General features: G+C 43.6%; 1 long non-coding RNA gene across 1 annotated transcript in view; it reads left to right on the forward strand.

The window, feature by feature from the left end:
• Positions 1 to 12,805, forward strand: part of LOC309528017 — a 53,041-nt gene that overhangs the window by 20,382 nt on the left and 19,854 nt on the right. The gene's annotated exons all lie outside the window — the stretch shown is intronic.

The raw sequence follows: 12,805 nt of genomic DNA on the forward strand, positions 1-12,805 counted from the left end.
CACAAAGCATTTTTCCCCCAGCCTCCTATAAACCACTGTTATGGTGACTGCAAAAGGAAAATAATAATAATAAAAAGTAAGCCCAGCTCTGTGATTAGCTGAGCCCAAGCACCCTGATAGGAGGAGTACAAGATGCCATCCAACCATCTTAGGGACTCCAGTCTGGATTTGTGTAGGATTTACTCCTTAGTGTTTTCTTCTTCTGATGTTCCACAAGGCAGCGGGTTTGTAGGGTTGCAACCTCATAATTTCGACAGTGTCCATATGTTTTTAGAACTGATAAGGCAGGAAAGAAAGCAAACTGCACCTCCTTCAGCTCATTCCCTCTGCTGCCCAGTCAACCTCCTCCCTGCCATATTTGAGACTAGCATGCTATAGCAGGTAAGGGCTGGGACATGTGTCATGGCTATAGTTGAACTGGGTGGAAGGAGGTGTGACTGTCTGTCTTTCTGCTTTAGCAGGAGATTAAAAAGTGCATGAAAGCTGTCTGGGATGTGAGGTTAGAAAACAACAGAGATTCCTGTGGCAAAGACTAGGTTGTAACTCCATGTGATGCATCTGCATGGTGTTATAAATTAGATACAATTATGCAAGGTCAGGATCCTCTGCATAGCTGTCAACTTTTCCCTTTTCTTGCGAGGAATCCTATTCAGAATAAGGGAATTTCCCTTTAAAAAAGGGAAACGTTGACAGCTATGATCCTCTATCTCTCTTTCACACACACATGAACAAAAATCTGTTGAAAGTTTTAAATATATAAGACGAGGAAGGAGGGAGGGTAAAAGATGACAGGGATATTGTGCGATATAAATTTTAGTGTTTTATAAATGATGATGCTATTATACAGTCTAGTTATCGCAAGATGACACTGGACTTACCTGGACAGAGTTAGGTGTTTCCTGCTGCTGCTGCTTTACCATTCTGGTTTTTAGAGACAATAAAGTTTTTTTCTAGCTTCTTGACTGGCGTGTCCATGACAGATGAGTAAACTCACAACACCTAAGAAATATTGCACATTGTCTATAACCTGTATAATGAGCTACTTTGCTATGAAGAAATTTGTTAAGTGTAGTACTGACCAGGCCAGGATGAATGATAAAGTGTGGGCTGCCCAAGCCATTTACACTATATGCAAAATGAGCCAGACTGGCCAGCCAATTTTGGAGCATTGACCAAAGCAGGATAGCTATGGTCACATATTTTAGCTATTTCCCTGACAATGCTGATCAGTTAGAGAGGTCATTTACTTTCAGTATAGAAAACTGGGGCAGTGAAAATTGCAGAGCAAGCACTGACCTACTGAATGAAGTGTGTTCTGGAGAAGCTGCTTTTTCCTAGATGATGCTGGACTTTGTACTGTATTTAGAACTTGAAATGCCCACAAATTCCATGTTGTAACTTAATTACCATCGACAGCAAGAGTCCAAATTTGAATGGTGCCCATTAAATTTGGAATCAGGAAATACCATAGGGTAGAGTTGGGGTGGTGTTGGTGTTTTGGGGTCTTTTTTCTTCTTCTTCTTCTGAGGAAGCTTGTGTTCATTATAGACCACAAGCGTCTTGTTAAACCGTTTGCAGCTTAGAATGAGGGTGCCAACTTCAGAGGCCACTGTGGTGAGAGAAGTCAGGCTGGGTGTTGCCTGCTTTTTATATAGGCTTCAAGCAAAACTTTACTAACTGGGTGAAACATTTCCCTCAGTTAATCCTTTTGAAACCTTGTTTTGACAAACAAGGTGTAAAGTGATACCAGATTGCATTTGATCCTAAGTTTGCCTAGGCCAGGGTGTGGAATGCTCTCAAGGGTGCCAAATCAAATGTAAATAAGTTTCTTTTATGCAAAGCAAAGAAGGAATAACAGAATGTAAGAAAACAGAAGCGGAGGTTCCCAGTTTTTTGGGTTTTTTTGTCCAGTGGTCACATTTGGAAAGTAACATGGGTGTCAGTCACAAAATAGCTGCTCTATGGGATGTGGTATAATAGAAAATAGCTGCCGTATCTAAAAGAGTAAGAAAAGGGAAAGGAACATTAAATGAGGGGGAGAGCATGTTCAGTGTAAGAGAGTCCAAGCCACTGCAAATAGGAGCTGAGCAGGAAGAACAAACAGTTTCTCCTGCATTGTGGAAATTTGTGGGGATATTTACTGAGATCTTTTGTAGGCACCAGAGGATGTCCTGGTGGATGCTGAGGTGCCCATTGGCACCTGGCTGGCAACCTATTGACCTCTTACCAGAATCCAAAGAATTTCTTTAGGCACATCCAATAGCTTGTGTGTGTTTTGTTACATTTTTCATTGGTTAGTAATCCTCATGACATAGTCAAAGCTCTCTGTGGACAAACACCAGCTCCCTCGGCCTGAAAGCGAGATGAGCGCCGCAACCCCATAGTTGCCTTTGACTGGACTTAACCGTCCAGGGGTCCTTTACCTTACCTTATGATGAACTGCTTGTGGACCTCCCCTCATTTTCAAAAGTAGTTAATTAGTGTCTGACAAATTAATCTCACCCAGTGGATTAGAATGTGGCGTAAACCTCCCTTTAAGTCCGTAGCAGCCAAATAAGGAAACCCTCTCTGAAACTCACCTGTAGGGACTTCCGGGTTGGCGCGATCTGGAAATGGCGGATTCCCTCCGAGCTCCGGAGGGAATCGGCTCAGCGGTGGATGGGTCTTTGCCGTGCCGGCGACACGGGGACCCTTAAAAACCGCAGGCGCGGAAGCCTGCGGACTGAAGACTCGGCGGGTGCCTTAAGCGCCCCCCCTGATTCGCGAAGAGCCTTTTTAAAGGCTATGGAGGGGATACGGGGGACGGCGCGGCACTGAGAGTCGATCGCTACCGCCGCTGAGCGAAGCCGCGAGCCATAACTGGAGAGCGCTGACTTCCTTCCTTGAAATTTGGACTGAAAAAAGAACCCGTGAGTAATCTGGAACTGAACTTTAAAAATTTTACCTTCTGAATTTGAGACGACCGGGGGGTGTGCTAAAAGGAAGTCCCCACCCCCCCCTTGCAGACGATCCAGAGCAACGATATAAGAGCTAAGCTGGAGTGCCTACCCTGTAAAGGGTGAGTTTCAAAAAGACAGTAACTTCCAAGATTTGGAAAGGTAAATTTGAGCAGGAGAGTGGAGTGTTGGAAGAGTTTTTGTTTTGTTGTAAACAACCCTCCCTCCCGGGCCCGGGAGCGACCTGCTTTGGAGCCTGTATAGAGGAGCAGAATTTGACAGCTGTCAAAGCTGTCAAATGGACTGTTAACAGTGGAAAAATTGCTATTTAAGATCTCTCCGGATTAAAAGGAGTTACAATTGAATCAAAACTGTTGGAAACAAAGAAACAATAACAGGACAGAGGATTGTTGGAGAAAAGAACATTAAGTAACCAGATTCCCTCTAGGGGGAATTCTGTGGAATTACAATGGCTGTGGGTGGAAAGATACTGAGAGAAATCGAAAGGATGTTTTCACTGGTGGGAACCTTACAGGAGCAGACTACAGCTATGAGTAAACAACTGATGACCTTGAATTCTGAAACAAGTAGTGCTGCTGAATGTAATGAGGACTTGAGTGAGAAAGAACCCACAGCTGAATTCGAAATAATAAACAAAGAAGAGGAGAAGACAAAACAAGAAAGAGAACAAGTTAAGTGGGAAAATATTAACCAGAAGCCGACATCTGGAGAACACAAGCAAGGAGACTATTGGATTAAATCCATTGTAAGCCTACGAAAGATACAGAAGACGAAAGTGGAGGCCCTGGGAGTTTATGGAATTCAGGAACTTGAAATAAAGAAGTACAATTGGGGCCTCCACATAGACTTTGATTTTGATTATCATCAAGACTCAGGCCTTGTGGAAATTCTTCAGCAGTTGTTTCTAAATATGGGAAGAGACTATGGACTGATTGGATTGAATGTGAAGGAACTCTTTCGAGACTCGATGACCGCCAAAAAGGACTACCAACAAAACCGGCGGAGAGGGACTGAAAGAGAATTGAGAGCCTCGGACGTGCGGAACCCAGGCTAAAAACTGTTATTTTGGACATGTCTTGGGAAAGGACGCAAATCGGGGATGGGAGGGAGGGAAGCATTTAAATTCAAACAACACTCAAGACCAGGGGGTTTAGTTAATAAGAAAATTACTTAAGAAAAAAATGAGAAATCGAGGGAAGAGAATTGGGGTCCAACTTAGGGAAAATTTAATTTTTGTTTTTCTTTATAAAAGGATTAATATTAAGATGGAAAAGGAAATGCCAACTTGCTGACATAAATTTGGGAATAGGGATGCAAGGGTGGGGGTGGGGGGAAGTCAAGGACTAGGGTTAGAAAATAAGATTTTAGGAAATTATACATGTTTGTTGTCTTTTATGTCTGTTTTGGTGTTCTGTGTTTTGTTTTTGTCTATATAAAATGTGAAAACCCAATAAAAATATTTAAAAAAAAAATGAAACTCACCTGTAGGTGGTACTTAACACCATGGAAACTGGCACTGATATGCCCAGGAACCTTATCAAGATGTTGGAGAGGCTGCACCTCCACAGGCGCATACTTCCACATGTCATGGAAATGCCCTAAAACCCTACCCTTCTGGACAGCAGTCCTACAAGAGATATGCAAAATAACTAAACAGGTATTAGAATTCACCTCAGAACTGGCCCTACTGAACATCTTCCAAGATCATAATGACCACTCACATTATACAGAGCTTATAACCCACCTATTCTCAGCAGCCAGAAGCTTCATAGCCAGACACTGCAGAGACATGTCAGGAGTAAACATGGACCAATGGTATCAAATTGCATGGGAAACGGCCTTACTAGAAAAGCTAACCAATAAAGTGAAACTCACACAGGGACAAATAGAAGAGGATGCTTTCACCCCAGTATGGCTCCCTTTATCACATAAACAGCCCAACAAGACAACAATAAGAATCCACCAACAGCATGCAAATCAATCTGGCCTACCTGACCCTACAAGCTCTTCCACACTCACAAATGCAAACAAACCCCACTGTTGCCAACCACAGATAACCAACCACACCCTTCCCCCAATACCTCTCACTACTGACACAAAACCCCACACGCGCACTGTACAAAAGAATATGCCTCACCACACCACCCCTCCTCTCGCCCCTCTTCTTTCCCAACCTTATACTGTACTCAACATCAATGTCTCACAACAAATGTAACTGATTTGTAAGAAATATTGTACAACCTGAAAAAAGAGGCCAGGTGTTCTTTTGTAAACCAAGAAAATCTTTAATAAATTTTTTAAAAAGAAACTTCTAAAGAGTTGACCAATCGTTCGTCTAACCAACTGAGGGAACATCCAGTGGTCTTCAAGCAGGACTTCAAAACTAAGATTTGATGTTACTATATTATTTCCCACTGGGCACTTGCTATTCATTCTCTCTCTCCCTCTCCCACCATTATGCACAGTGAGGTGACTGACTTACACTGCTGATTTTGGCTTGATTTATTATTGCTGCATTTTTACTGTTGAGGAGGGACTGGTGGGATGGTCCGTCTCAGGTGCCAAAATAACTTGGCTGCACACAGGTATTCTGCTCCTTGTCTTGGAGGGGAGGGTGCCATTTGCTGCTTTGCTTCAGGCAGCAAGATCTCTTGGGCCGGCCCTACCAGTGGTGTAAAAATATTTGCACAATCATACAACCACAAGGAGTTACATAGTGCAGGTCCTCTGAAATATGGGGTCCTTCTGCCATAAGCAATCTTATGTAGTGCTCAGGCAGTTAAATCAGTTGCTGGAGCTTCCCGTAGCATTGAACCAAAGTGGAAGAGCACAAAGCTAAGAAGAGGTTTTGTGGTTCACAGCTGAATCTGAGTGACTTTTACAGTTTGCTTTGCCCTTCGCTGTAAACCAGGCTTATGAAATATAATTCCAATAAGGGCCTCCGTTGTGCTGCTCCTCAGAACTTTTCCTACAGGGCTTCTGCTGAGATTCCGTGTGGCACCAGCCTGTCAAAGCAGGTAGGCAGTGCCAGCAACAACTACTTAGTGCCTGCTTCCATGAAACTGAACAGATCCCCTCTGTGGTGTTCTTGTCCCTGGCTACTTCATTCAGTTCTCTAGGGATTAAACAAAATGCAGATTTCCCCCCCTTTTTTTCTGGAGGTAACACGCTGGAACTGTAGTACAGCACTGGCACTTTTACATTTCCAAATAGTTGCTGCAGCCAGAACTGCCAATGTCATCAAATGGGAGATTAATTTATTTCTCTCTCCTGATTTTGAGATAGTTGGAACCCTTCAAAAGAAGCCACATCTCCCCCACTCCTCCTAAAACCCACACACTTCAGCTGAGAACGCAACCGACCGTAGTTTTCCTAACCGATACGGAAAAGGGATTTATTTTTCTGAGAGCTTAACTATATGCCATGGACAACCCACCTAGGTTGTCTGTAATGGTTTTATGGTCACAGTTTTATAACATGGCTCTCATGGGAGAAACGGTGTCCGAGTTCATCACATAAACTGCGCTAGAAATACTGGCTGTTCCTAGTCGAGAGTACATACAGGCCAAGCGTTGTTTGAGGAACCAGCTTGAGATCTTAATGAATGGCTGGCACAATCAAAAGCAAAACTCGACACTGGAGGCTCCTTCTTTCAAGATCTCGTCAATATTGCCAAGTGTGTGCCTTGCTTTCATTTTGGGTGGCCCTCCTGAGCTCAGAATAGCTCGAACCTTTGTGAAGTGGGAAAGCCTGAATAATTCCTAACAGATAAAAGTGGGGAAAGATGTTGAGGGCTTCGTGTGTTTTCTCTCTGTTTAACAGTTGCACTGCATAGCGGGTGGAATGACGTGTGCGCCCTTATATAATGTGCTGAAGATGGGGCATGCCCTCCACTATCGTAACACAATCTTGGTGATGATAGGCTGTTTCAGGGAATAAAGCTGGGATGGTGCAGTCAGATATACCGGGACAAATATTTCTAACAGCCTTCCGGGAAGGTTGGGGAAGGAGGGGTGGAAAATGTTCCTTTCATTAACTTCCTTAGGTTTGAATCCAAGCATGGTTTGGGCAATTCCCCTCTCCTACATCAGTCCCTGGCTTGTGTCCCATTCTTCGTGGCCGTTGTCTGTTCAGAGAGGGGGGAACACAAGTGCCTGCAGAGGAGAACAAGGGAGATGAAACTCTGAATGAACTTCCTTACTTCACTTTAAGTGGTTTATTAAGAGAAGCAGAATAGTTGCTAAGTGTCCACACAAACATTAGCCCCAAATAAATAGCCACCTTGCCCTGACAAGTTGCACATAATCAAAAGTAAGTCAGAAAATATGAGAATGGGCAATGAAGCCAAATTGTTAGCGTGAGCGACATGAATGTGGCCCAGCATCTGTTTACAAAGCTAATAATATGGAGTGGCACATGAACAAAGAATGTCACCCATTCTCAGTTTAAATTCCCTTTAAGATACTTAGAGAGATCAAAAAGAGTTTAAAAGCCTTCTTTGAAAGCTCCCTTTGAAAATACCTGTTCCTTTGTTAGGTCTAAAATACTGAACATGGCTGTCCAAATCTTGTTAGAGAGATAATGCCTTCTAAATATGTCCCTGACCCTCCTGCTCTGACACTGGCCTCTGGGCAGTGTCTTACCAGGTAAGTCCTCTGTTAGATCATTCTGATAAATGCACAGCCAAACTATGGAGAAACACAGGCCCAGAGGTGACACAATGGTGTCACCATGTTCAATCCTCTCTGGGCTAGGACAGAATAAACCACAACCAAAATTTCCCTAAATATTAGACCATATAAAGCCAGCTGGCATCTGTCTGTCTCAAGAAACAATGGAAGAGTCCACCATTGGGGGTTGAAGTCAAACCACTGGAGAGTTACAGTGCCTGCTGTAGCTGTAGAGACCAATGCAGGAGAGACATGTTTTAGTGCAGCTTGGGCAGATGCTGGCGTCCAGTTTCGCTGTTACACCTTAAAAACCAACAACATCTATTATGGACTTTAACAGATGCCAGTCCACTCCATCAGAAGTATGAAGCCTTAACCAGAGCTGTATTTTTCCTGCATGGATTGACTGAGAGTACAGTATGGTGAATCAGCCATCTTGAGCACAAAGGTTCAACGTCTCTATATTAAGTGAACATAATTTGTTCTTGCTCAGTTAATTCAGCCCTCTCTGCTATCACCACCTCATATGAACCCCAGGAGATCTTCCAAACCGCATTAATGTGAAGTCTTCCAAGTTGCTTTTGTATAATTGGAAATCCCTCCCACACCCGTAACCTCATCTCCACCTTGCCCCATTCATAAGGACGATGGCACTGCAAGCAAGCCATTCTTAGAGAAGTGCTATGCTGAGCTCTACCAGTTTAGTTTGTCAGTGGTGGTCAACAGTCCCTAGCTCTCAAACCCTGGACAGGTACACACAGCTAGTGTGTCTTCAAGGCTTTTTGAAGGAGCTGTAAAAACCAACTTCCTAGCCTAAGGGTGTTTCACATTACCACCTTAGAAATTACCCCCTGCTCCACTGGTTTGTTTCACAGCTCGCCCTCCCACCCACCCAGCTGTCCACATTACAGCTTAACTAATGTCAGATTCGTTTGTTTGAATACACGCCAGGAGGTGTTGGCGAGGCAGGGATGTCAAGAGACGAATCAGGAACAGCTTTAAGGATTCCAATTGGTGTGAAGCTGGATTGCCCATTGCTGCCTCCAGCATACCCTCTTCCCTGTAGGGATGGTGGTTAAGGTTGGGGTGGCACCTGTAGAACCAGCACTGGGAATCTGATCCTCTTGCTGATACAATCATGACACTTACCAGTCCTGTCCTGTCTAGGTAACAGCAATGTTGCTGGTGGGAGGAGGGCTCTATGGCTGTTCCCACCCATGCCCACTGTCTGAGATTAGTCTACCTAATGAAGGGATCATATGACAGGACTAACCTATCCTCTAATCCACCAAGTTTTCAGCACTTAGGGGTAATAATGCTGTTTCAGCAGATGACAGTATCGCTCTTGCTGCGAAAAAAATACTGACGTTGTGCTCCCCTGTGTTCCTCCTCTGCTACACTACTGGTCTATCTTCGGGGGGGGGACGGGGACATGATATAAAACTTTGATTTTGATAGTGTCTTGGGTCATACCTTGTGTGCTTTGTTGCAATATGAATTGTTCAGCTCCTTCAAGGAATGAGGTCTAATGACTTGATAAATCTTTCCTTGGGTTGTATTATTTTTTAAAAAAAGACGACAACAACAAACAAACCTGTTAAATCAATCAGAAGAAGTCAGGAGAGTTTCCCCTACTTAACCTGGACTCCTGCTGGTTTTCTATACAGCTGAGCAGACAACCCTGTCACAACATTATAAGGCCAATTACATCTCGGCTGGATAGGGGAACCATGCAGCGACTTTTTCAGCAAGCCACAGACATTCTGGCAAGGCACACCAAGACTTATTGAAAGAAGCACCTTCATCCTGAAAAGGGCTAGGAAAACTTCCCTGACGTCCTTGTGACCGTATATTAAATCAGAAGTGAAGTATTACTGTATATATGCACTTGTGGGTGGAAGGAAGGCCTGTATACAGTGCTTGGGGTAAAAGCAACTTGCCAATGTTATTATACTCACCCTACTGATGTGGAATAGGGCTGAGGACTTTAGAAAGATTTGGACAAATATGGTGTCAGGCTATTGCCCTCATGCCCTGCTTGTGCACATCATATAAGGCTCTGTGAGAAACAGGATGTTGGACTAAGCAGTGCTTTGATCCAACAGATCTCAGGGAAAACCTGCTCTTTAGTGCTAAATTGGAACAAACGTCAGTCCAGAGAAAACTCGAACTGCCGTTTGCTCTAACTGAACACAAAAGAGAAGTTTTTCTCAAGGGAAAGTTGCAGGACAAAAGGAAGTGTGGCTGAGCCCTCAAAGGTACTCATGGCAAATGTTTCACCTTTCTATTTGCCACCTTAAATGCTGAAAAACTAAGCCCATTGTTACTCTTATTCCTTTTCTTTCATGTTTTATATTAATATTCCATAATTACCTTACCTCCCAATAGTCTCCCATCAGGGAACAGATCAGATCTGCACCTGTTTAGCTTCAGCACTTAGGGAGTAGCAGGTGTTCCCTGAGCCCAAGTAAATGTTGCATTTACTAATCTACTGACTAAACCAATTAAAGTTTGCAACTATGTTTGTAGGTGAGGGAACTCAAATAACACCCATCTAATCTGGCTGGGGAAAAGATAATTTAGTGGAAAGAGTTATAGACATGTTAATTAAAACAACTAGTGACCCTCATCGTTTGGATTGATTTAGGGAACTCAGTTAAAAACAAAAGTCATTATACCTCACATGAAGTCTCCACGGAGAAGGTCAATGGCTTTAGGCCTCTCTCTGCAAGGAAAATGGCTAAAGAATTAATTTCTGAGCACCAGTTAAGATTAAGCCAGTCACAAGGCATCTTAATCACAAGACTTTTTTTGCACAGCGAGGGTCATGCTTGGAGCAACATTCTAAGGGAAGCTGATCCAAAACCCTTCTATTTCCTTGGTCCAGATGGGACAAAGAGGTGTTTGGTTCCCGAAAAGAGACAGAGTTGAATTAAAAACAGCAGAATTGGAATTAAAAACACTAAAATAACCACCCCATCACTACAAATCCTTGTAAGAAAGCTGAGTCTGTAACACAGATGAACTGAAGTTGTGGTTCATAACCTCCTTCTCCTTCCCACCTTAGAAACAAAAGTGCATTTCTTAACAGATGACCTTTTTTGATTATTCACTAACAGCAGTCAGCTTGAATAGCTAGGGAAATGTTACATAACCCATTGCTGTGAGTGCACTGTTGAATTCGAAGGAATGCCATTCCTGAAGTTTGTTTAATTATAGCCCAGCACATCAATGTGGTGTCCATCTTTGTTCTCTTTCTCTCTCTCTTTGGATTGCCAGTGAAATGTCACAGCTTTGGCTTTTGTGGAGGTCAAACACCAGCCTCACTGTTAAGTTAAACAAGGAGGGCTTCTCAAGCAACCATTGTTCAGAGATTCTTTCCAGGAGGGAGGTGCCGCCGACCAATTATCTGCCCTGTTCCCAAATACTCCAAAGCACTTTTACACTCTGCTTCTTTCATTAATTGGATTATTTGTTTTCAAGTATCTTGCTGAGAAAGTCAAATTGTCCCACGCCTGGTTAGCAAAAGCCTAGGATAATTGTGATTGGTTTGAAATGGTTTGAAGTGGGATGAACAGAGCATAGAGGTCTGTTCTGGTTCCTGAGCCTGCTGTGACCATTTAGTGCATGCTGGGCTTATCCCCAGATGCCAGGGGATCTGAATCAGCCATCCTATAGTTTAAACATCATGCATTGCACACATGTCGATCCACTTTTAAAGAAGAAATGAATCCAGTCAAACTACTGGCAGGACTTCCAAAATTAACCACATCACCACTGTGGAGAACACCAGCCCTGTGTGTCCCCCACCGCAAATGAACAGCATTTAGCACAGAAATCACAGCCCCAACATTTTTAAAAATGTAAAAAGTCTGCAAATTAAGCAATGGTGGCATGGAGACACAGCACAACTTACTTGCTGTTAAAGAGGGAAAGGGAGGAATTGGTGATGGTGGGAACAATAATATGGATAGGTGTCAATGGTGGGGATAAGTGTCGACGCAATAATGTGGGAGCATTGAGAAGCATTGCAGAACAATTGATAAAAGTGGGATGTGGATGATCTGATACAAATGTATTTCAAATGCACTATTAATGCAATCAGCAACATGTTGCTACATACGTCTACAATAAAGCAGCAGTCTGGATGGGTTCTACTGCTATTTTATATATTGCTGTCCTTGCCATGATCTAATTCTAGTCCTCATTTTCTATCTCTGTGTATCTTCTCGGAGGTTAGAAATAATTGTATTGCCACGCAAAACATTCCACACACCTGAACCACTTGGCAAGATGAGATAGCGAGCTCACTGGGGTGGGAGAGTTCACCCCATCATTTGTATGTGCTGTCAGCCTCATTCATAGGCTTGTGGTACTCTACAAGCCCCCCCCCCAACAACAACAAATGTGCTTTGCATCTCTTCTGCTTTCTGTCTTGATAATAGCTGTACTTCTCCACATTGGTTTAAATCCACTCCATATTTAGCCCTTTATGCCACCTGTTGCCTTTCAAAATCTTCATCTTGGCACACAACTGGCACACAACTGGGGGCTGGTGACCAGCCTTTGAGCATGATAGCACTGAGCATGTGGTGCAGAATTAGCTGCCTCTAAACAACACCAAAAGAACATTTGTCTGCTGTTAGATGAGTGGCAAAGTTGTGTTTAGGAGCCTGCACACTTACAATATATGATCAAAAAACGGTAGTTATGAATTTCATACTTATATGAATAGAGGAAGGAAGGAAGGAAGGAAGGAAGGAAGGAAGGAAGGAAGGAAGGGAATTTGAAAAATACTCGTGTTCGACAGCATCTATTATAAAAAGTACAGTTGCCCACCCTGGACTGTGGCGAGGCTTTAAAAAGGTAAAGGTAAAGGACCCCTGGCAGTTAAGACTCTGGGGTTGTGGCGCTCATCTCGCTTTACAGGCCGAGGGAGCCGGCATTTGTCCGCTGACAGTTTTTCTGGGTCATGTGGCCAGCATGACTAAGCCGCTTCTGGCGAACCACAGCAGCGCACAGAAACGCCGTTTACCTTCCCACCAGAGCGGTACCTATTTATCTACTTGCACTTTCTGGTGTGATTTTGAACTGCTAGGTGGGCAGGAGCTGGGACCGTGCAACGGTAGCTCATCCCGTCGTGGGGATTCGAACTGCCAACCTGATTGGCAACCCAAG

The sequence above is a fragment of the Podarcis vaucheri genome, assembly GCF_965113315.1.
Source record: "Podarcis vaucheri genome assembly, chromosome: 3".
In the NCBI taxonomy this organism is placed as follows: domain Eukaryota; kingdom Metazoa; phylum Chordata; class Lepidosauria; order Squamata; family Lacertidae; genus Podarcis; species Podarcis vaucheri.